The 23,291-nt window shown below is 43.6% G+C and overlaps 1 protein-coding gene and 1 long non-coding RNA gene across 2 annotated transcripts in view; one reads left to right on the forward strand and one right to left on the reverse strand.

Moving 5' to 3' along the window:
- The window catches only part of GALNT14 (polypeptide N-acetylgalactosaminyltransferase 14), a 531,963-nt gene that overhangs the window by 433,188 nt on the left and 75,484 nt on the right, over positions 1 to 23,291 (reverse strand). The gene's annotated exons all lie outside the window — the stretch shown is intronic.
- Positions 1 to 23,291, forward strand: part of LOC141060088 (uncharacterized) — a 57,476-nt gene that overhangs the window by 27,174 nt on the left and 7,011 nt on the right. Inside the window, exon 2 of the long non-coding RNA XR_012222660.1 lies at positions 21,056 to 21,162. This is a non-coding gene — a long non-coding RNA (uncharacterized lncRNA). The remainder of the gene's footprint in view (positions 1 to 21,055; positions 21,163 to 23,291) is intronic.

Below are 23,291 nucleotides of genomic sequence, written 5' to 3' on the forward strand. Positions count from 1 at the left end.
CATGTATCTCTGTATACAGGAGCTCCCCCTAGTGGTGTCTGCAGACAGAATCTTATCATGTATCTCTGTATACAGGGAGCTCCCCCTAGTGGTGTCTGCAGACAGAATCTTATCATGTATCTCTGTATACAGGGAGCTCCCCTAGTGGTGACTGCAGAAAGGATCTTATCATGTATCTCTGTATACAGGGAGCTCCCCTAGTGGTGACTGCATACAGGATCTTATCATGTATCTCTGTATACAGGGAGATCCCCTAGTGGTGACTGCAGACAGGATATTATCATGTATCTCTGTATACAGGGAGCTCCCCCTAGTGGTGGCTGCAGACAGGATCTTATCATGTATCTCTGTATACAGGGAGCTCCCCTAGCGGTGACTGCAGACAGGATCTTATCATGTATTATTATTATTATTTATTTATATAGTGCCATTGATTCCATGGTGCTGTAAATGAGAAGGGGGGTTACATACAAATTACAGATATCACACAGTAAACAAACTAACAATCACAGACTGATATAGAGGGGAGAGAGGACCCTGCCCTTTCAGGCTTACATGCTACAGGATGGTGGGGAAGGAGACAGTAGGTTGGGGGGTTGCAGCAGCTCCAGTGATTATGAGGCGGTGGCTCCAGTAGTGGTGAGGAGACAGCGGGGATCATTGCAGACTGTAGGCTTTCCTAAAGAGATGGGTTTTCAGGTTCAGGCTGAAGGATCCGAGTGTGGTTGATAGTCGGACATGTTGGGGCAGGGAATTCCAGAGGATGGGGGCTATTCGGGAGAAGTCTTGGAGGCGGTTGGGTGAGGAGCGAATAAGTGTGGAGGAGAGAAGGAGGTCTTGGGAGGACCGGAGATTACGTGAGGGAAGGTATCGGGAAATTAGTTCAGAGATGTATGGAGGAGACAGGCTGTAGATGGCCTTGTAGGTCAGTATTAGTAATTTGAATTGGATACGCTGAGGGAGTGGGAGCCAGTAAGGAGATTTGCAGAGGGGAGAAGCGGAGGAGTAGCGAGGAGAGAGATGAATTAGTCGGGCGGCAGAGTTGAGGATGGACTGGAGAGGTGCAAGGGTGTTAGCAGGGAGGCAATAGAAAAGAATGTTGCAATAGTCGAGGCGGGAGATGATGAGGGCATGTACAAGCATTTTAGTAGATTTAGGGTTGAGGAAGGGACGGATTCTGGAAATATTTTTGAGCTGGAGGCGACAGGAGGTGGAGAGAGCTTGGATGTGCGGTTTGAAGAACAGGGTAGAGTCAAGGGTTACTCCGAAGCAGTTGTTATAGAAAGGTCGAGTAAGGAAGATCTGTGAGATGGGGGAAAAATGATCAGTTCAGATTTGTCCACATTGAGTTTGAGGAAGCGAGAGGAGAAGAAGGAGGATATGACAGATTGACACTCTGGGATTCTGGAGAGCAGAGAGGTGGCGTCTGGGTCAGAGAGGTAGATCTGAGTATCATCAGCATAAAGGTGGTACTGGAATACATGGGACTTTATGAGTTGCCCCAGGCCAAGTGTGTAGATTGAGAAGAGTAGGGGTCCTAGAACAGAGCCTTGGGGGATTCCAACAGAGAGAGGGTGGGATGAGGAGGTAGTGTGGGAGTGGGAGACGCTGAATGAACAGTTGGAAAGGTATGAGGAGATCCAGGATAGGGCGAGGTCTTTGATGCCAAATGAGAAGAGGATCTGTAGTAGGAGGCAGTGGTCAACTGTGTCGAAAGCAGAGGACAGGTCTAGAAGGAGGAGTATAGAGTATTGTCCGTTAGCTTTGGCTGTATGTAGGTCGTTGGTAATTTTGGTCAGGGCTGTTTCAGTGGAATGATGGGGGCGGAAGCCAGATTGTAGATTGTCAAAGAGCAAGTTAGACGAGAGGTGGGAGGAAAGTTTAGGCGTGATTGTGGCATGTTTGAAAGTTATCATGTATCTCTGTATACAGGGAGCTCCCCCTAGTGGTGGCTGCAGACAGGATCTTATCATGTATCTCTGTATACAGGGAGCTCCCCCTAGTGGTGGCTGTAGACAGGATCTTATCATGTATCTCTGTATACAGGGAGCTCCCCTTGGTGGTGGCTGCACACAGGATCTTATCATGTATCTCTGTATACAGGGAGTTCTCCCTAGTGGTGGCGGCAGACTGAATCTTATCAAGTATCTCTGTATACAGGGAGCTCCCCCTAGTGGTGGCTGCAGACAGGATCTTATCATGTATCTCTGTATACAGGGAGCTCCCCCTAGTGGTGGCTGTAGACAGGATCTTATCATGTATCTCTGTATACAGGGAGCTCCCCCTGGTGGTGGCTGCACACAGGATCTTATCATGTATCTCTGTATACAGGGAGTTCTCCCTAGTGGTGGCGGCAGACTGAATCTTATCAAGTATCTCTGTATACAGGGAGCTCCCCCTAGTGGTGGCTGCAGACAGAATCTCATCATGTAGCTCTGCATACAGGGAGCTCCCCCTAGTGGTGGCTGCAGACAGAATCTCATCATGTATCTCTCTATTCAGGGAGCTCCCCCTAGGGGTGACTGCAGACAGCTTCTTATCATGTATCTCTGTATACAGGGAGCTCCCCCTTGTGGTGCAAATATTTGCCAAATTCTCTATGAGATCAAAACTGAGACCACTAAGAATCATGACATTCTGATTCAATAACGTATGATATATCGTAACAACCGATACACTTGTCTCCGATGGCCATAATCAGAGCAGATTTACAGCTTCCAGATGTACACATATTTCCATTTGCAGACAGCAAGCAGAGATATTGAAAATTGTCAGGAATTTCCACACAGAGCCGTTTAGAAACTTTCCATTACGTGAGGATTATGCGCACTGTGTGTATTACAGTGACCTGCTCTTCTTCTCTCCAGTGGGATAAAACTTATAATAAAAGTGTCAAAACGAACATTTTTCCCAATCTTAAAGGATAATCGGAAAAAAGCAAGAAAATAAAAACCAGAGACGGACACAGATCTGCCTGGAGAATGTAAGACTGAGCTTGAACCTGACCTGAAAAATGCAATATCTGATTGGCAGTAGCGATGTTCTGCGGGGAGGACACGAGATCATGTGGCTGCAAAGGAATTTATCTAAGATAGGTGGAAATGAGACGGAGCTTGTATTACCCTGTGTAGGGGGCAACTGTGGGGGGATCGAGATCAGAAGGGAGGAAAATGAGGAAGGGATGTTATATAGTGACTGCAGCCTCCAGTCACCTGGCAAAGGCTGACGGAGCATGCTGAGCCTTGCAGTTCTACAGAAAAATTACAAAAAGGAAAATGGGCTGAAGCAAAATTTTGTGCACCCTTGGAGATTTGTGTGCTCAGATAACTTTTAACGAAGGTTTCAGACCTTAATTAGCTTGTTAGGGTTATGGTTTATTCACCATCATTAGGAAACATCAGGTGATGCAAATTTCCGAGCTTTATAAAAACCTAGCCTTCTCTAACCATGTGGCAAAACACAGCAGCCATGGGTTCTCTAAGCAGCTGCCTAACAATCTAAGAATAGAAATGGTGGAAACCCACAAAGCAGGAGAAGACTATAAGGAGATGGCAAATCGTTTTCAAATTGCTTTTTCATCAGTTCAAAATCTAAAAAAATGGCAGTTACCAGGAACAGTGGAGATCAAGATAAGGTCTGGAAGACCAAGCTAAATTTCAATGAGAACTGCTGGTAGGATAGCTGGAAAAGCAAAATCAGGACCCCCGCTTGACTGCAAAAGACCTTCAAAAAGATTCAGCAGAATCAGGAGTTGTGGTACATTGTTCTACTGTTCAGAGACACCTGCACAAATGAGGAATTCATGGAAGAGAGAAAACTTGGCACTAAAAACTTGGCAGTAAAAGATTCCATTTATCAACATCCAGGTGACAATTATGTTAAACTTTTTTGGTCCCAGATTGAACCTTCATCAGAACTGGTTCAGAGAACGGTTCTATATTCCGCTTTGTGCATTGACACCTCAATGAGACAAGATGCCTGGATGTTGTCCTGGGATCTGTGTGCAGCAGCACATATGTGGAGTGCGACATCCATCGCTGTTGAGTGCTTTTTTTGAGTGCCAAGTTTTCTCTCTGCGGACAAGACGGGCTGGATACCCTACTTGAGCACCAATACTTCATACTGTATGAGTGCCGTGTTTATCTATATTGGCCTTCATGGAAGAGTCATCAGAAGAAAACCTCTCTTGCGTCCTCGCCATAAAATTCTGCGTCAGAAGTATGCAAAAGAACATCTAAATAAGCCTTATGCATCTTGGAAACAAGTCCTGTGGACCAATGAGGCTAAAATAGAAACTTTGGCCACAATGATCAAAGGTATGTGTGGAGAAAAGGGAACAGAATTTCAGGTAAAAAAAACTTCTCGCCAACCATTAAGCATGGGGGTCGATCAATCATGCTTTGGTGTCGCGTTCCAGCCAATGGCACGGGGAACATTTCACGGGAAGCATGGATTCAATGAAATTTCAACAAATTCTTCATGCAAACATAAAACAATCTGTAAAAAAGCTGAAGTTGATATGAGGAAGAGGATGGCGTCTACAAATGGATAGTGATCCTATATACACGTCAAAATCCACAATAGACGAACTCAAAAGGCACAAGATGAAGATTTTACAATGGCCCTCACTGTTGTGAGTTCATTCTCCCCTCCGTCACTGAGGCCTGGTGAACTCCCTATTCTAGTGAAGGAAGGTAGTGAGCCTGATTATCAGGCACCTGGGACTAATGAAGACGATTGGCTGAGTGGAGTCACTGACTGGATTTAAGGCAGCCTACGCCCTTTCTGCCCTGCGGGTGAGTTCTCTGTGGACTCTTGGACACCAGTCTGATTCCTGCTCTCCTAAAGCTAAGTTTTCTGTTTTGCCTTTTTGCATTTAAGTTTTGTTTTTGTTTTTCTTGCTTTTTGGATTCTGCCACTCCCTGCTGGAGTGTGCAGTGTTCCGTGAGCTCTGTCTTCTGAAAGTCCCTGAGTGCTGATTTAGTTTTTGAACCTTAGTTGCTTCAGGGCCATTTTTATATCAGCTTGTTGGCTTTTGTCTCAGATAGGGTTTTGGCAGATTGCAGACAGCAGCCTTCCTATCCGTTCCTATCTAGGTAGTTTTTGGCCCAGTCTTTGCTCAGCCTGTCTTTCCGTCTGTGTAAGTGTTTTCATCTTGCTTCACCGTCATTATATGTGGGGGGCTGCCTATTGCTTTGGGGTCTGCTCTGGGGCAGTTAGATTTCTCCTTTCCTTCTTTAGGCCTATGTATCTCTCCGGCTGTGATCGAGGGGTCTAGGTCATCGTAGGAACCCCCCACGGCTACTGCTAGTTGTGTTGATAGGTTCAGGGGTCTGCAATCTGATAGTTGCCAACTTCTCTGGTTTTCTGGACTTAGCTAGCATTTCTGTTTTTGCCTCCTACGGTGACTCAATCATAACACCTCACACTCCCCTGATCTGAATATCATTGAAAATTGGTGGTTAGATCTCAAAATAGCAGAGGAAGCAAGACGACCCAGGAATCTCACAGTACTGGAGAAATTCTCCAAGGAAGAATGGAGGAAAATATATGTATATATGTTTGCATAAAATACACAGGAAATGTGTCATCTGTAACTTTAGGCCTTTTAGAGATCATTTCATCTTCACAATGACTAATTCTGACCAGGGGTGCCCAAACTTTTTACATGCCACTGTATATGCTGCCCTGACCAATTCTATTTCTTACGCTGCTTTTACATTGGCCATGGTGTATCTTTTCATGAACTAATAACTTTTGTTCAAACTTTTTTCCCCTAAATAATCTGATCAAATAGCCATTTTATTCCCAAAATGTTTTATGGTGTCACATTCTTCTTGCATTGGTGACCTGACCACCTAACACCTTACATTGTTACTGTTTGCCAGTTGGAAGCAAGCTGAACTTTAGGATCTTAAAAACATCGCAAAACACAGCAGAAAAAGCCGTGTGAATATGGTCTAAGGAAGTGTAAAAAAATATAAAAAAAAGGCAAAAAGGGTCCGATTGGCTCATGTGAAAGATTGGGATCCTGGCCCCTCCCCAGCCTTATATGCCCTCCAACCTGGTACTTATGTCCCTTATCCTGGACCCCACCCTGGTATATATATCCCCCACAATTGGAAATGTACCCCATTCTACCACTGATCTTTAATGTATAGGAAAAAATAAACTATTATACTCACCAGGGGCAAACATAGGAGTCATGGAGCTCCATAACAGAAGCATAATGCTCTACTCTGTATAGTATAAAACACAGCCCATAGTCCTCCATATAGTATAATGCACATCCCACAGTCCTCCATATAGTATAATGCACAGCCCATAGTCCTCCATATAGTATAATGCACAGCCCATAGTCATCCATGTAGTATAATGCAGTCAATAATCATCCATGCAGTATAATGCACAGCCCATAGTCCTCCATATAGTATAATGCACAGCCCATAGTCATCCATGTAGTGTAATGCACAGCCCATAGTCATCCATGTAGTGTAATGCACAGCACATAGTCATCCATGTAGTGTAATGCACAGCCCATATGTCACGGGGGCTTAGTTCAACTAAGGCTGAAATACCCGGGGCCCCTGTGGTGTCCCTTTACTAGGGGAAACCCTGTCTGACCCTCAACCCAGGGTTTTTGCTGAAGGTGCAAATGCCTGAGCCTCCGACCTTTCCTTATCTCCTGCTCAGCCCTGCACTTAACCCTCCACCCTCCACCCAGTGAGAAGTCACCACCAAAGCTCCCACACAAATAATGACAGACAGGGAGAACTTAAACTGCACTGCGCCGCACACACACAGGAATAAACAGTAATGTGAACAGGGCACAACTAAACACAAATATGGGAAGGAGAAAGGATAACGACGGATCATACGACACCAGATATGAATCTCTCTCTCTTGAACACCTCCACTCCAGACCGGAACCACTTGGTATGAAACACAAGCTATAATCGGCGACGCCCATAGGCCAGCATGACTATTTAAAGACCGTGGGCGTGACTAACCATCCAACCTGGTCTCCAGCAGGATTAACCCCCGAGAGCCTGAAGATCAGGCCGGCGCCACTGAGGCTATAGTGGCTGGAGGTGGAACTACCTCTGCCTGCCGGATGCTGTGGTGTGAACAGCGTCCGACATGACAGTACCCCGTCTTCTACGAGGGACCCCAGGGCCCTCAAGACTCATAGGACCCGGCTTGTCCGGATGACGACGGTGAAAAGAACTGACCAGCCGATCCGCATGTATGTCTGAGGCTGGAACCCAAGACCTCTCCTCTGGACCATACCCCCGCCAGTGCACCAAATACTGAAGAGTACGGCGTACTACTCGAGAGTCCACTACCTTGGCGACCTCGAACTCTAACTCGCCATCCACCATGACTGGAGGTGGCATCGGCGTCGTGTCCACCAAGCCTACCACCTTTTTCAATAAAGCCCTGTGAAACACGTTGTGTATCTTGTACACCGCAGGAAGTTCCAAGCGATAAGCTACTGGGTTAATGATGGCAGAAATCCTAAAAGACCCAATAAACCTTGGACCCAGTTTTAAAGAAGGGATTTTGAGTTTTATGTTCTTCGTAGCTAACCACACCCATTCACCCACACACAGGTCCGGACCTGGCACGCGTCTACTGTCAGCCACCCGTTTGTACCTGGCACTCATGCTCAACAAACGCTGTTTCACCTGCCTCCAGACTGATGACAATTGGGCTCCTAGCTGATCCTCCTCCGGGACACCCCCGGAGTCACCCTGACGTAAGGTACAAAACTGAGGATGTTGACCGTACACACAAAAGAATGGAGACTCTCCTGATGACTCTTGGCGGTGATTATTTAATGCGAATTCGGCCAGAGGAAGGAAAGTAGACCACTCCTCCTGGTTGTCGGACACAAAGCATCGTAAATACTGTTCTAGATTTTGGTTCATGCGCTCAGTTTGTCCATTAGACTGTGGATGAAACGCCGATGAATGTGACAACTTGATCCCCAACCTTGAGCAAAAAGCTTTCCAAAACCTCGCCACAAATTGCGTACCCCTATCAGATACTATGTCAGACGGTACTCCGTGGAGTCTGACCACCTCCTTCACAAATACCTGAGCCAACGTCTTAGCATTGGGCAAAGAGGACAACGCCACAAAATGCGCCATCTTTGAAAAACGGTCAACCACCACCAGGATGACCGTGTTCCCTGCTGAGGCTGGCAAGTCAGTGATAAAATCCATGGAGATTTCTGTCCATGGCCTATTGGGTACCCCCAGAGGCTGTAGCGTGCCAGCAGGACGGGTTCGGGGTGACTTAGCCCTAGCGCACGTGATGCAAGCTGCCACGTACGAGACCACGTCCTGCCGGATTTTGGGCCACCAGAAACGACGCGATACCAGCTCTAAGGTGCCCTTCACCCCTGGGTGACCAGCCAGTACCGAATCGTGGTGTTCCTTCAACACCTTAGGCCGAAGATGCAGGGGTACAAATGATTTGTTGGCGGGAAGTCCTGGTGGTACCTCCTCTTGGGCCTCGGCAATCTCCGCCTCTACCTCAGTCGTGAGAGCCGAGACCACTACCCCTTTCTGGAGGATGGGTACCGGCTCTTCCCGAGGTTCTCCCCCCGGAAAACACCTAGACAAAGCATCCGCCTTGGTGTTTTTAACCCCGGGACGGTACGTCACAAGAAAATTGAAACGAGTAAAAAACAATGCCCAGCGAGCCTGCCTAGGAGACAGACGCTTGGCCGACTCCAGGTAGAGCAGATTCTTATGGTCGGTGATAACTGTGACCTGGTGAGCCGCCCCCTCCAAGAAGTGTCGCCATTCCTCAAAAGCCAGCTTGATGGCCAACAACTCCCTGTTGCCTGATATCATAATTCCGTTCGGCCCGCGACAACTTCTTGGAGAAGTAGGCGCATGGATGCATCTCGCTCAAGGACGAGCCTTGAGACAGTACTGCCCCCACTCCCACCTCCGACGCATCAACCTCCACCACAAAAGGTTTAGACACGTCTGGTTGCACCAGAATGGGGGCTGAAGCAAAACTATTCTTCAGACGCTCAAATGCACGTATAGCCACCTCAGGCCAGTTCGCCAGATCGGCACCCTTTTTTGTCATGTCCGTGAGCGGTTTGGCGACAGTCGAAAAGTGTTTTATAAATTTCCTATAATAATTCGCAAACCCAAGGAACCGCTGGAGTGCTTTCAGACTCTCCGGCCTCTCCCATTGCAACACCGCTTGCACCTTAGCGGTGTCCATTTTAAAACCAGCTGCGGACACAATATATCCCAAAAAGGGCAACTCCTGGACAAAAAATAAAAATTTTTCCAGCTTAGCATAGAGCTGGTTCTCCCGGAGCAACTGTAACACCTGCCTAACATGCTGCAAATGAGTGTCCCGATCGCTAGAATAAATGAGGATATCATCCAGGTATACAATCACAAATCTCCCCAGGACATGAGCAAAGACATCATTAATAAAATGTTGGAAAACGGCAGGCGCGGTGGTCAACCCAAACGGCATAACCAGACTCTCAAAATGACCCTCAGGAGTGTTAAACGCCGTCTTCCACTCATCCCCCTGACGGACCCTTATGAGGTTATACGCCCCCCTGAGGTCCAGCTTGGAAAACCATTTTGCCCCCGCTACCTGGTTGAACAAATCCGGGATCAACGGCATTGGGTAGGGATCACGGATAGTAATCTGGTTTAACTCTCGGAAATCCAGACACGGGCGTAACCCCCCATCTTTCTTCTTAATGAAGAAAAACCCCGCGGCTACAGGCGAGGACGAAGGCCGGATGTGACCTTTGCTCAGACTCTCCGCGATGTAGTCTTTCAGAGCTTGTCTCTCAGGACCAGAAATATTAAACATCCTGGCCTTAGGTAATTTGGCCCCGGGTTTTAACCTAATAGCACAGTCATAGGCTCTATGTGGAGGCAGTTCTGAGCAACCCTTCTCAGAGAATACATCCGCGAAATCCTGCAAAGCCTCCGGCAGGCTGGGCGTCACGGCGGACACACATGTGGCCAAGCAATTGTCTTGGCAGAAACCACTCCATTGTACTATGTCCTGAGTTTTCCAATCAATTACCGGGTTGTGCCTGGACAGCCATGGAAAACCCAGGACCATTTGAGCTGGGAGATTACGGAGGACCCTACATGTAACCGACTCAGAATGTAGGACCCCAATGTGGAGTTTCACCTCTGCCACAAACTCAGTAATCTCCCCTTGAGGGAGGGGAACAGCATTAATGGTCACCACCTGTATGGGGTGAGGAAGTTTCTCGATCTTAAACCCGGCGGTGTGTGCAAACTCCTCGTCTATGAGATTGGTGGCGGAACCGCTATCCACAAACACTGATATTGGTAGCTCTCTGCCGGCGACAATAACCTTGGCAGGGAGCATACATTGAGATACCATCATGGAGGATATGCATACGCTCAGTTGGGTCTCCTCCATACCCTCTGAGCTTAACAGTTTTCCGCCGGTTTGACCCTCTTAGGTAGTACCGGGCAAACGTTAACATAATGACCTCCTTTACCACAGTAGAAACATGCTCCGGACTTCCGGACTCCCGGAGCGCGAGGCTGAACCTGTGCCACGCCAGCAATCTGCATAGGTTCAGGGGACTCATCTACTTCAACCACACCTGCACCTCTGTTTTCCCCCAGAGGTAGCGTCTCCTGTGCCCCCTGACGAAAACGGCGATCAATACGTATCACCAAACTCATGGCAGACTCCAATGATGCCGGAGTCTCATACATCAGGAGGGCTTGTTTCACCCTCCCTGATACCCCATGAATAAACTGGCTCCGCAGCGCTGGGTCATTCCACTGTGTGTCTACAGCCCAGCGGCGAAATTCCGAACAATGGTCTTCTGCCAAGCGCTCCCCCTGGCGGAGGGCGCGGATTTTAGATTCCGCTAGAGCCAGTCGGTCAGGGTCATCGTAAATGAGCCCGAGGGCAGAAAAAACATTATCGACCGAATGAAATGTAGCAGAGTCAGGTGGTAAGGAAAATGCCCATGCTTGGGGGTCACCACTCAGTAATGACAACACCAGCCCTACTCGCTGGGCCTCATTACCTGAGGATATTGGCCGCATGCGGAAGTATAATTTGCAGGCCTCCCAAAATACGACAAATTTGCTGCGATCGCCTGAAAATCGTTCTGGCAGCGGAAACTTCGGCTCTGCACCGATACCTGCAGATGCCGTTTGCACCTTTGCTACTACCAGGCCCTGCTGCTGAACTGCCCCATTCAACTCGGAGACCTGTATGGACAGCGCCGCCAACTGGCGGGTTATGGAATCTAATGGATCCATGGACTCCTGAAAAAATGTGGGCCGATTATAATGTCACGGGGGCTTAGTTCAACTAAGGCTGAAATACCCGGGGCCCCTGTGGTGTCCCTTTACTAGGGGAAACCCTGTCTGACCCTCAACCCAGGGTTTTTGCTGAAGGTGCAAATGCCTGAGCCTCCGACCTTTCCTTATCTCCTGCTCAGCCCTGCACTTAACCCTCCACCCTCCACCCAGTGAGAAGTCACCACCAAAGCCCCCACACAAATAATGACAGACAGGGAGAACTTAAACTGCACTGCGCCGCACACACACAGGAATAAACAGTAATGTGAACAGGGCACAACTAAACACAAATATGGGAAGGAGAAAGGATAACGACGGATCATACGACACCAGATATGAATCTCTCTCTCTTGAACACCTCCACTCCAGACCGGAACCACTTGGTATGAAACACAAGCTATAATCGGCGACGCCCATAGGCCAGCATGACTATTTAAAGACCGTGGGCGTGACTAACCATCCAACCTGGTCTCCAGCAGGATTAACCCCCGAGAGCCTGAAGATCAGGCCGGCGCCACTGAGGCTATAGTGGCTGGAGGTGGAACTACCTCTGCCTGCCGGATGCTGTGGTGTGAACAGCGTCCGACATGACACCATAGTCATCCATGTAGTATAATGCACAGCCCATAGTCATCCATGTAGTATAATGCACAGCACATAGTCATCCATGTAGTGTAATGCACAGCACATAGTCATCCATGTAGTATAATGCACAGCCCATAGTCCTCCATATAGTATAATGCACAGTCAATAATCATCCATGCAGTATAATGCACAGCCCATAGTCCTCCATATAGTATAATGCACAGCCCATAGTCATCTATGTAGTGTAATGCACAGCCCATAGTCATCCATGTAGTATAATGCACAGCACATAGTCATCCATGTAGTGTAATGCACAGCCCATAGTCATCCATGTAGTATAATGCACAGCCCATAGTCATCCATGTAGTATAATGCACAGCACATAGTCATCCATGTAGTGTAATGCACAGCCCATAGTCATCCATGTAGTATAATGCACAGCCCATAGTCATCCATGTAGTATAATGCACAGTCCATAGTCATCCATGTAGTATAATGCACAGCCCATAGTCATCCATGTAGTATAATGCACAGCCCATAGTCATCCATGTAGTATAATGCACAGTCCATAGTCATCAATGTAGTATAATACACAGCCCATAGTCATCCATGTAGTATAATACACAACCCATAGTCATCCATGTAGTATAATGCACAGCCCATAGTCATCCATGTAGTATAATGCACATCCCATAGTCATCCATGTAGTATAATACACAACCCATAGTCATCCATGTAGTATAATGCACAGCCCATAGTCATCCATGTAGTATAATGCACATCCCATAGTCATCCATGTAGTATAATGCACAGCCCATAGTCATCCATGTAGTATAATACATAGCCCATAGTCATCCATGTAGTATAATGCACAGTCCATAGTCATCCATGTAGTATAATGCACAGCCCACAGTCATCCATGTAGTATAATGCACAGCCCATAGTCATCCATGTAGTATAATGCACAGTCCATAGTCATCCATGTAGTATAATACACAACCCATAGTCATCCATGTAGTATAATGCACAGCCCATAGTCATCCATGTAGTATAATGCACATCCCATAGTCATCCATGTAGTATAATGCACAGCCCATAGTCATCCATGTAGTATAATGCACAGCCCATAGTCATCCATGTAGTATAATGCACAGTCCATAGTCATCCATGTAGTATAATGCACAGCCCATAGTCATCCATGTAGTATAATACACAACCCATAGTCATCCATGTAGTATAATGCACAGCCCATAGTCATCCATGTAGTATAATGCACATCCCATAGTCATCCATGTAGTATAATGCACAGCCCATAGTCATCCATGTAGTATAATACATAGGCCATAGTGATCCATGTAGTATAATGCACAGTCAATAATCATCCATGCAGTATAATGCACAGCCCATAGTCCTCCATATAGTATAATGCACACCCCATAGTCATCGATGTAGTATAATGCACACCCCATAGTCATCCATGTAGTATAATGCACAACCCATAGTCATCCATGTAGTATAATGCACAACCCATAGTCATCCATGTAGTGTAATGCACAGCCCATGGTCATCCATGTAGTATAATGCACAGCCCATGGTCATCCATGTAGTATAATGCACAGCCCATAGTCATCCATATAGTATAATGCATAGCCCATAGTAATTCATGCTGTATAATGCACGGCCCTTAGCCTCTGGATAATAGAGAGATAGATATGGGATACAAGGATAGATATTTGGTTGTTCACTCAATCGATGCCGTTTTTCAGATGTGACGATCTATATCGCGGCTGTCTTTGCTGATCAGACAGAAACAGCTAATTGTAGAAAGCTTTCTTTCCCACTGGACAGATTTCTTTGAGTTAGAGAGTAACAGGCGCAGAAATAGCAGAGCAAAAGAAGAGCGAAGAAGAACAAAGGCTTCTTCTGCAGAATCGCATCTTTAATTTATGTCGCTATGCCAATATCATGGGCATGAAAAAGAATCGGGAAGGATGGTGATTCTAAGTCACAGCAGGTGCAATCAAATTAGCAGCCCCAGGTAAGAGAAAAGTCTCATCACCATGGACAGAAACCAAATACATGGGCTACACTTGGCTCCTGCCCGCCGCCTCGGCGGCTGTTGCTAAGTAGCGGAATACCGCGTGGACGGTGCTAACTGAGTACGGAGACATGGGTTCAAATAATGAGTCACACAGACATGATATTCTGGGCTCAGACCGTCCATACGGACAACATGAGATGTACATGGCTGCTTTAAAATCAGTTCACAGATTACTCCATTATGTGTGCACTGTATGGCAGTATTATTGCACCACATAATTGCGGTATTAATTCAGTAGTGTATGATGACCTTATGAATATAACGTATGGCTGTTGTCACGCACTGTGTAGGAAAGACTAAGTACAACAAGCCTCAACAGGGGAAAATGGAAATATCACCAGCAATTCCCAGAAGTAGACTGAGAGTCTATAAACACCCAGGTCCAGGTGTGTCATCTAGAGCTGGCGGCAGGTTGCCACTGGGTCCGAGAGTCAGTAGGATTAAGGAGGCGTCTGTAATGCCAAAATCAGAGACATTCTGCAGCCAGATGCTGTGCGACAGTCTGCAGCCTATGACACACCTGTGACAGCTGTATGTATTATTTGGACCCTGTATAGCAGAATTAGTTGATTTCTACATTGTAGTATGATATATTCATTTTACGGTATTATTTGTAAACTGTATGTGCCATTACTTGAGCACTGTATTAAGGTATCTTATGTATCAAATATCCCATATTTTGAAGTATCATCCTATACTATATACCTGTATTACTTAATTAACCAGTGCATGGCTGCATTATATGCCCACTATGATCACATTATATACAGTAAGCAAAAATGCCCTGTAACCTTTTCCAGGTGAACTTAATGTGACGCCTCAAAAGTTTCGGATGCCCACATCCAGCTGTTCAATGTCTCAGTAGTTTTTACACAACTTTCTGTTCTCTACAAGGAGCTTAATGGCAAAATTCCCAACAGGTGTTTGATCCATGAATTGTACAAGAAATGTCGGGTTCTATTAGAATTGGTATTAAACCGTCCTCCTCATCATGGGGCCAAGACGACCCCTAACAATTGGTGACCAGGACCTCGCTGTGGTGAGGATTCAGGGAGGATGTGACGGAAGAGACCACTGAGCTCAGAGTCACAGAGACATCAGCAGGTGACAGAGACTGAAGAGTCAGAGAAAGGCAGAGAAGTGGATGTCCTCTGCCACATCCCACACCGAGGACCCTTCATTGTGAACAATGCCCTTCAGGACCGGATGATGAATGCCCCTCAACTCCAGGCACATCTAGGGGAGGTGAGAGGCGACCAAGTGTCACGTCAGACCATTCAAAACCATTTACATGACTGTGATCTGTGTGCTAGTCGCCCTGCAAGGTACCGGACCCCACCACCATGGGCCAGGAGCATCTACCCTGAATGAGGGACCAGAGGCCTCAGCGCTGTTCACTGATGAAAGTGGATTCACGCTGAGCAGAAATGATGGCCGCCAGTGATGATAGAGACGTCAAGGAGAGCGCTGTGTATCAGCCACTTGTCACCAGAAGAGCCGGTGGTGGTGTGGGCAGGTGGGTGTAGTCAGTAGAGGACTGCCTGCACTTTGTGACGAGTCCCCACTACTGGAATAACATCATTACTCCAGTCATTGTGCCTCTGCACGGACAACACCGGCCTCATGTCATCTTCATGGACGACCATGCTCCAGCTCATCGAGGTCACATCATTGGGGAGCGGCTGCTGGAGACTGGGGGGACCTCACAAGGAGCGGCTGCACTTTCTCCAGACCTGAATCCCATAGAAACCTATGGGATCAGCCGAGTCTCCGTGTAGAGGCTCGTAACGCTGTACCCCAGAACCTCAATGATCTGAGGGCCTCCCTCCAGTAAGTGTGGGGCGCCAAGTCTCAGCAGACAGTAACTCCACTTGTAACCAGTAGGAGGCGTCGTTGTCAGCTGTAGTTGATGCTCGAGGCTCCAGGACAAGTTACTGAGACACCGACACTTTTGGTGTACACACAGCACTGTTTCAATAAATTGTTTGAGATGAGGAAATCACCATCGCTGCTTCTACAGAAATGCCCGACTGTCATGAGAAAATATCACTGGAGCTTTTTACGTTTTCCATAAGTTTTTCCCAAAACACAAATATCCCTAACGTTGTGTGAGTAGTGTATATTGTGTTATATAGCAGTATGATATGAACACTGCATGGCGGAATTATTTGAGCACCATATGGCGGCATCATGAGTGCATTCTATGGCAGTACCATTTATGCACATCAGATAGAAAACTCTTATTCTTGGCTGTGACTATCTGGATGTGATAAATACCTTTCTAGACCTTGAGGCTTTTCAGTTCCACAAATGTAATGAAACTTACAAACAACATGTAGTTTTAACAATGCGAGGAAAGACACAAGACAAATTCCTGCTTGTGTAGAGATGTAAAATCCAAAAGGAACAGACAAAAAGGCATTGTATACTATTGTGTGACATTGTATCCTAGTGGGAGAATGAGATCGGTATAAGCGCGTGATGTTGGCAACATTCACCTGAGCTTTTACAAATGCCGAACGCCAACCATGGAGCAGATGCTTCTTTGTGCATTTATTCTACCTGTATGTGTTTGTATGCCATTAGCTCCCCCTAGTGGCGGCAGAATGCAGCCGGAAAGATATACCTTACAGTCAGCAAAATGAGGCTGCGCAGATTGCTGTATTGTTTGGGGGCACATTCTGAGTTTTGCTATGAAGCCCTATGATTTCTGTGTGCTTGCCTACCTAGAAACTTTCTGCAAAGCACTAGAATTAGGGCTTTCTTATCATCATAAATGGACGCAATTTGGAAAAACAGGCATCACTGCAATTTACCTCTTATTAAAAATTCTGTTCTCAAGAACAGAGGGATTTTTAGTTTTTTGGCTTACTGCCTTTTGCATAAGCTACCGGCCACCACTGCAATCCATCAGCGTTGGCCAGTCTCCTAGGTAAAGAGTGCAGCACTTGCAAGCTCTTTGCCATAGAGAGCGCTGCCCTGAAGCTGCACTCCTCCGATGCTGCAGACGTAGAGCTGTCTCTGCTGCATCAAAGAGTTCACATTTCAACCAGGTGAATAACTTCCATGCTGCCCGCCCCAAACGGTCATTCATCAGGAGGATAAAAAAAAATTGCCGTCCTCTTTTAGAAACAGCGCCCTCACCGGTACACAGGTTGTGTGTAGTATTGCAGCTCACCACATTTTAAAGCTGCAATACCAGAAACTACCCATAGATAGGAGTGACGATGTCTGTAGAAAAATGACACCATGTTTTTTCTATTCTTGGACAAAATTATACTTGTGCGGTTTTCAATTATCATAGTCAAGGAAAATAAGGCTATATTTTATGTATTTGTAATTTAAAAAAAAATAATTAAGTAAAAAGTCAATTAATTAAAAGTTAAAATTTTTAACTTTTTTTTTAAACTTTGAGCTACTTTATATTCGTTGGCACATGGCGCAAGCAAATCTCGAAACTAACCAAAAATAGACTACAAACGAGCAGAAATGTCAAGAAATGTCCGGACATGTAACACGGTGATGACCTGCAGAATCTGGAAGGAACGCAGCTCTCAGAAAGGAATCCGAAAAAGGAGCCACAAATGAAGAAAGTGAACGAACGCTCATTAGGAAGCTGCTCAGATACGCAGAGACGCCGGCCAAGAAATCGTTACTACTGGGTCTTGTCCAAGGAGCCTCCAGTGCAATCCGATTCCAGGGGAAATTGCCACAGAAGTTTCATTAAGGAAATTCAAGTTGAAATTGGATAAGTTCCTGGAGGAAGTGTCAGCGCCGAACTCTGCAAGTCACATTAAGGTCTTTTATTTGTACTTTATACGGAGTCTTTAGTAACCCTAATAGTATTATTAGCCGCGGCGCAGTATCCGCTCCGGGCAAAATCCAAGTGCATGAGAAAGCTGCCTGCTACAATACAAGGACGCAAGGAAAATAAAGAATATGTCATATATACATACACCTGCCATAGTATTCATATGTCATATACATATACATACACCTGCCATAGTATTCATATGTCACATACATATACATACACCTGCCATAGTATTCATATGTCATACATATACCTGCCATAGTATTCATATGTCATACATATACCTGCCATAGTATTCATATGTCATACATATACATATACCTGCCATAGTATTCATATGTCATATACATACACCTGCCATAGTATTCATATGTCATACATATACATATACCTGCCATAGTATTCATATGTCATATACATACACCTGCCATAGTATTCATATGTCATATACATACACCTGCCATAGTATTCATATGTCATATACATAGACCTGCCATAGTATTCATATGTCATATATATATATACATACACCTGCCATAGTATTAATATGTCATACATATACATACACCTGCCATAGTATTCATATGTCATATACATACACCTGCCATAGTATTCATATGTCATATACATACACCTGCCATAGTATTCATATGTCATATACATAGACCTGCCATAGTATTCATATGTCATATATATATATATATATACATACACCTGCCATAGTATTCATATGTCATACATACACCTGCCATAGTATTCATATGTCATATATACATACACCTGCCATAGTATTCATATGTCATATACATACACCTGCCATAGTATTCATATGTCATATACATAGACCTGCCATAGTATTCATATGTCATATATATATACATACACCTGCCATAGTATTCATATGTCATACATATACCTGCCATAGTATTCATATGTCATATATACATACACCTGTCATAGTATTCATATGTCATATACATACACCTGCCATAGTATTCATATGTCATATACATATACATATACCTGCCATAGTATTCATATGTCATACATATACCTGCCATAGTATTCATATGTCATACATATACCTGCCATAGTATTCATATGTCATATATACATACACCTGTCATAGTATTCATATGTCATATACATACACCTGCCATAGTATTCATATGTCATATACATACACCTGCCATAGTATTCATATGTCATATATATATACATACACCTGCCATAGTATTAATATGTCATACATATACATATACCTGCCATAGTATTCATATGTCATACATATACATATACCTGCCATAGTATTCATATGTCATACATATACCTGCCATAGTATTCATATGTCATACATATACCTGCCATAGTATTCATATGTCATATATACATACACCTGTCATAGTATTCATATGTCATATACATATACATACACCTGCCATAGTATTCATATGTCATATACAGTACAGACCAAAAGTTTGGACACACCTTCTCATTCAAAGAGTTTTCTTTATTTTCATGACTATGAAAATTGTAGATTCACTCTGAAGGCATCAAAACTATGAATTGCCACATGTGGAATTATATAATTAACAAAAAAGTGTGAAACAACTGAAAATATGTCTTATATTCTAGGTTCTTCAAAGTGGCCACCTTTTGCTTTGATTACTAGCTTCTACTAAATCTCAGCAGGGGTTGTCCTTTCTTGTAGACACTCCCCACTAGAGGGTGCACCCATGAGTAGAAGCCAATCTACTACTGTTTTAAAATTCATGTATGGATCTGTCCCAAAACTCTCCCAAAAAGTTCACCCTTACATGTCTTAAAAAAGGGCATACATACGGCAGAGACAGGTCAAATAACCATTGTGGAGAAGATGGACTTCATTTATTTAAGGAAGTTTGGTCTTCTTCATAAGGGCTGTAATCTAAAGGAAGAGTTACTGCAAGGCCACTAATGATATACCTAGTGTCACTTAGTAACGACAGGTGCCATAAGCTTAGGCTCTAAATAAAGGGGTCTAAGGGTCCTAAGCTACTGTTTGGGGAACTCTACTCTAGAGACTTCCAAAATAAAAATGATTGGAAAGATGGATCACCAGCTCAAAATGGTTCCAACCTTTTTCCATGGGTGACCTAAATCAAAATGGGAGTTACCCCACAGCCACTCATGAAATTCCTGATACCACTTATGTCCAAAAGTATCTGCCAAAAATAAAGGCAAAGTGAGAGCCACGTGTGGGCCCTAATTTACATGTTGGAAAACTCTACAACATAACAATGATGAAGAAGATGGTCAACAGCTCAATATGGCCCGGGCATTCTTCACGGGAGATCTAAACCAAAACCAGAGGTACCTCACAACAACCACTCATGAAATTCCAGATGCCACAAGCACAACAGAATCTGCCAGAAAACTTGGGAACTGAAAAGGAAATTGAGAGCCACGTGTAGACCAGGACTCTACAAGTTGTGGAACCCTACTCCAGAGACATCCAACATAACAATGAAGAAGAAGGTGGTCAATGGCTCAATATGGCCCAAGCCTTCTTCATGAGTGACCTAAGCCAAAAAGGGAGGTACCCCACAACCACTCAAGAACAATAGTACCTACAGCTGGCAAAACTTGGCAACTACTATACATACAGCGGTTCTCATCTAATCTACTGGTTGAAGAAATCTACTTTAGAAATAACCAGTGTAACAATAATGGAAAAGATGGTCAGCAGCTCATTGAGGACCCATCCTTCCTCATGGGTGATCCAAACTCCGGCCAGTTAGACAACGACCCAAACACATTTAGAAAAAAAACCAAAACATATTAATTATATTTCTTTGCACTTACAATGTAACATTGCTTTAACTTCAGATATAATTGATTGCAGGCTGCGATATTGGCCCTGGCGATCTCCCCTATAATCACTTCTGCGCCATTTCACACGAAGTCAACTCCATCTTAAAACTTCTCTGTACTTTATTCCGATACCACACGATGTGAATGCTGATTCATCACCAACAAAGGCACCTTCACCGCGCAGACCATTTATAACAAGCTTCATTAATAAAAAGTTTGCTAAATCCGTCTTGTGACATACAACCGTCTCCCTATCTCAGCCTTTCAGGTCGCCTTTGAAGGTTTCTTTGCATCAGCTTGTCTTTCATGTTTGTCTCTGATCTACCTTTCCCTTTTCTATTTTAGAGGATTCACGTGAAGAAAAATAACTAAAGAAACACAAGATTGCACTATAGAAGATGAAAAACTAAGAAGTAAAAAAGAATGAAGAACAAACCTGCACAGATATAGCGGTATTATACTTTAATATACTGTATCATTATAAGAACATAATATACACGTGTATAGTTTAGCAGTTCTATCCTTGTACCTAGGAGCAGTAATATAGTAGTTATATCCTTGTACATAGGGGCAGTATTATAGTAGTTATATTCTTGTACATAAGGGCAGTATTATAGTAGTTATATTCTTGTACATAGGGGCAGTATTATAGTAGGTATATTCTTGTACATAGGGGCAGTATTATAGTAGTTATATTCTTGTACATAGGGGGCAGTATTATAGTAGTTATATTCTTGTACATAGGGGCAGTATTATAGTAGTTATATTCTTGCACATAGGGGCAGTATTATAGTAGTTATATTCTTGCACATAGGGGCAGTATTATACTAGGTATATTCTTGTACATAGGGACAGTATTATAGTGGTTATATTCTTGCACATAGGGGCAGTATTATAGTAGTTATATTCTTGCACATAGGAGCAGTATTATAGTAGTTATATTCTTGCACATAGGGGCAGTATTATAGTAGTTATATCCTTGCACATAGGGGCAGTATTATAGTAGTTATATCCTTGTACATAGGAGCAGTATTATAGTAGGTATATTCTTGTACATAGGGGCAGTATTATAGTAGTTCTATTCTTGTACATAGGGGCAGTATTATAGTAGTTATATCCTTGTACATAGAGGCAGTATTATAGTAGTTATATTCTTGCACATACTGGAAGTATTATAGTAGTTATATTCTTGTACATAGGGGCAGTATTATAGTAGTTATATCCTTGTACATAGAGGCAGTATTATAGTAGGTATATTCTTGCACATACTGGCAGTATTATAGTAGGTATATTCTTGCACATACTGGCAGTATTATAGTAGTTATATTCTTGTACATAGGGGCAGTATTATAGTAGTTATATTCTTGTACATAGGGTCAGTATTATAGTAGTTATATTCTTGTATATAGGGGGCAGTATTATAGTAGTTATATTCTTGTACATAGGAGCAGTATTATAGTAGTTATATTCTTGTACATAGGAGCAGTATTATAGTAGTTATATTCTTATACATAAGGGCAGTATTATAGTAGTTATATTCTTGTACATAGGGGCAGTATTATAGTAGTTATATTCTTGTATATAGGGGCGGTATTATAGTATATTCCTGTACATAGGAGCAGAATTATAGTAGTTATATTCTTGTACATAGGGAGCAGTATTATAGTAGTTATATTCTTGTGCATAGGAGCAGTATTATAGTAGTTATATTCTTGTACATAGGGAGCAGTATTATAGTAGTTATATTCTTGTGCATAGGAGCAGTATTATAGTAGTTATATTCTTGTACATAGGGGGCAGTATTATAGTAGTTATATTCTTGTACATAGGAGGCAGTATTATAGTAGTTATATTCCTGAACATAGGAGCAGTATTATAGTAGTTATATTCTTGTACATAGAGGCAGTATTATAGTAGTTATATTCTTGTATATAGGAGCAGTATTATAGTAGTTATATTCCTGAACATAGGAGCAGTATTATAGTAGTTATATTCTTGTACATAGGGGCAGTATTATAGTAGTTATATTCTTGTACATAGGGGCAGTATTATAATAGTTATAGTCTTGTACATAGGAGCAGTATTATAGTAGTTATATTCTTGTACATAGAGGCAGTATTATAGTAGTTATATTCTTGTACATAGGGGCAGTATTATAGTAGTTATATTCTTGTACATGGGGCAGTATTATAGTAGTTATATTCTTGTACATAGGGGCAGTATTATACTAGTTATATTCCTGTACATAGGGGCAGTATTATAGTAGTTACATTCTTGTATATAGGAGCAGTATTATAGTAGTTATATTCCTGAACATAGGAGCAGTATTATAGTAGTTATATTCTTTACATAGGGGCAGTATTATAGTAGTTATATTCTTGTACATAGGAGGCAGTATTATAGTAGTTATATTCTTGTATATAGGGAGCAGTCAGTATTAATAGTAGTTATATTCTTGTACATAGGAGGCAGTATTATAGTAGTTATATTATTGTATATAGAGGGCAGTATTATAGAAGTATTAGTTTGGGTCATGGGGGCAGTATTTGTTATTATATTGCTTACAGTACAGTATAATGTA

The sequence above is a fragment of the Dendrobates tinctorius genome, unplaced genomic scaffold, assembly GCF_039654945.1.
Source record: "Dendrobates tinctorius isolate UK_male_01 unplaced genomic scaffold, ASM3965494v1 ptg000232l, whole genome shotgun sequence".
Taxonomy (NCBI): Eukaryota; Metazoa; Chordata; class Amphibia; order Anura; family Dendrobatidae; genus Dendrobates; species Dendrobates tinctorius.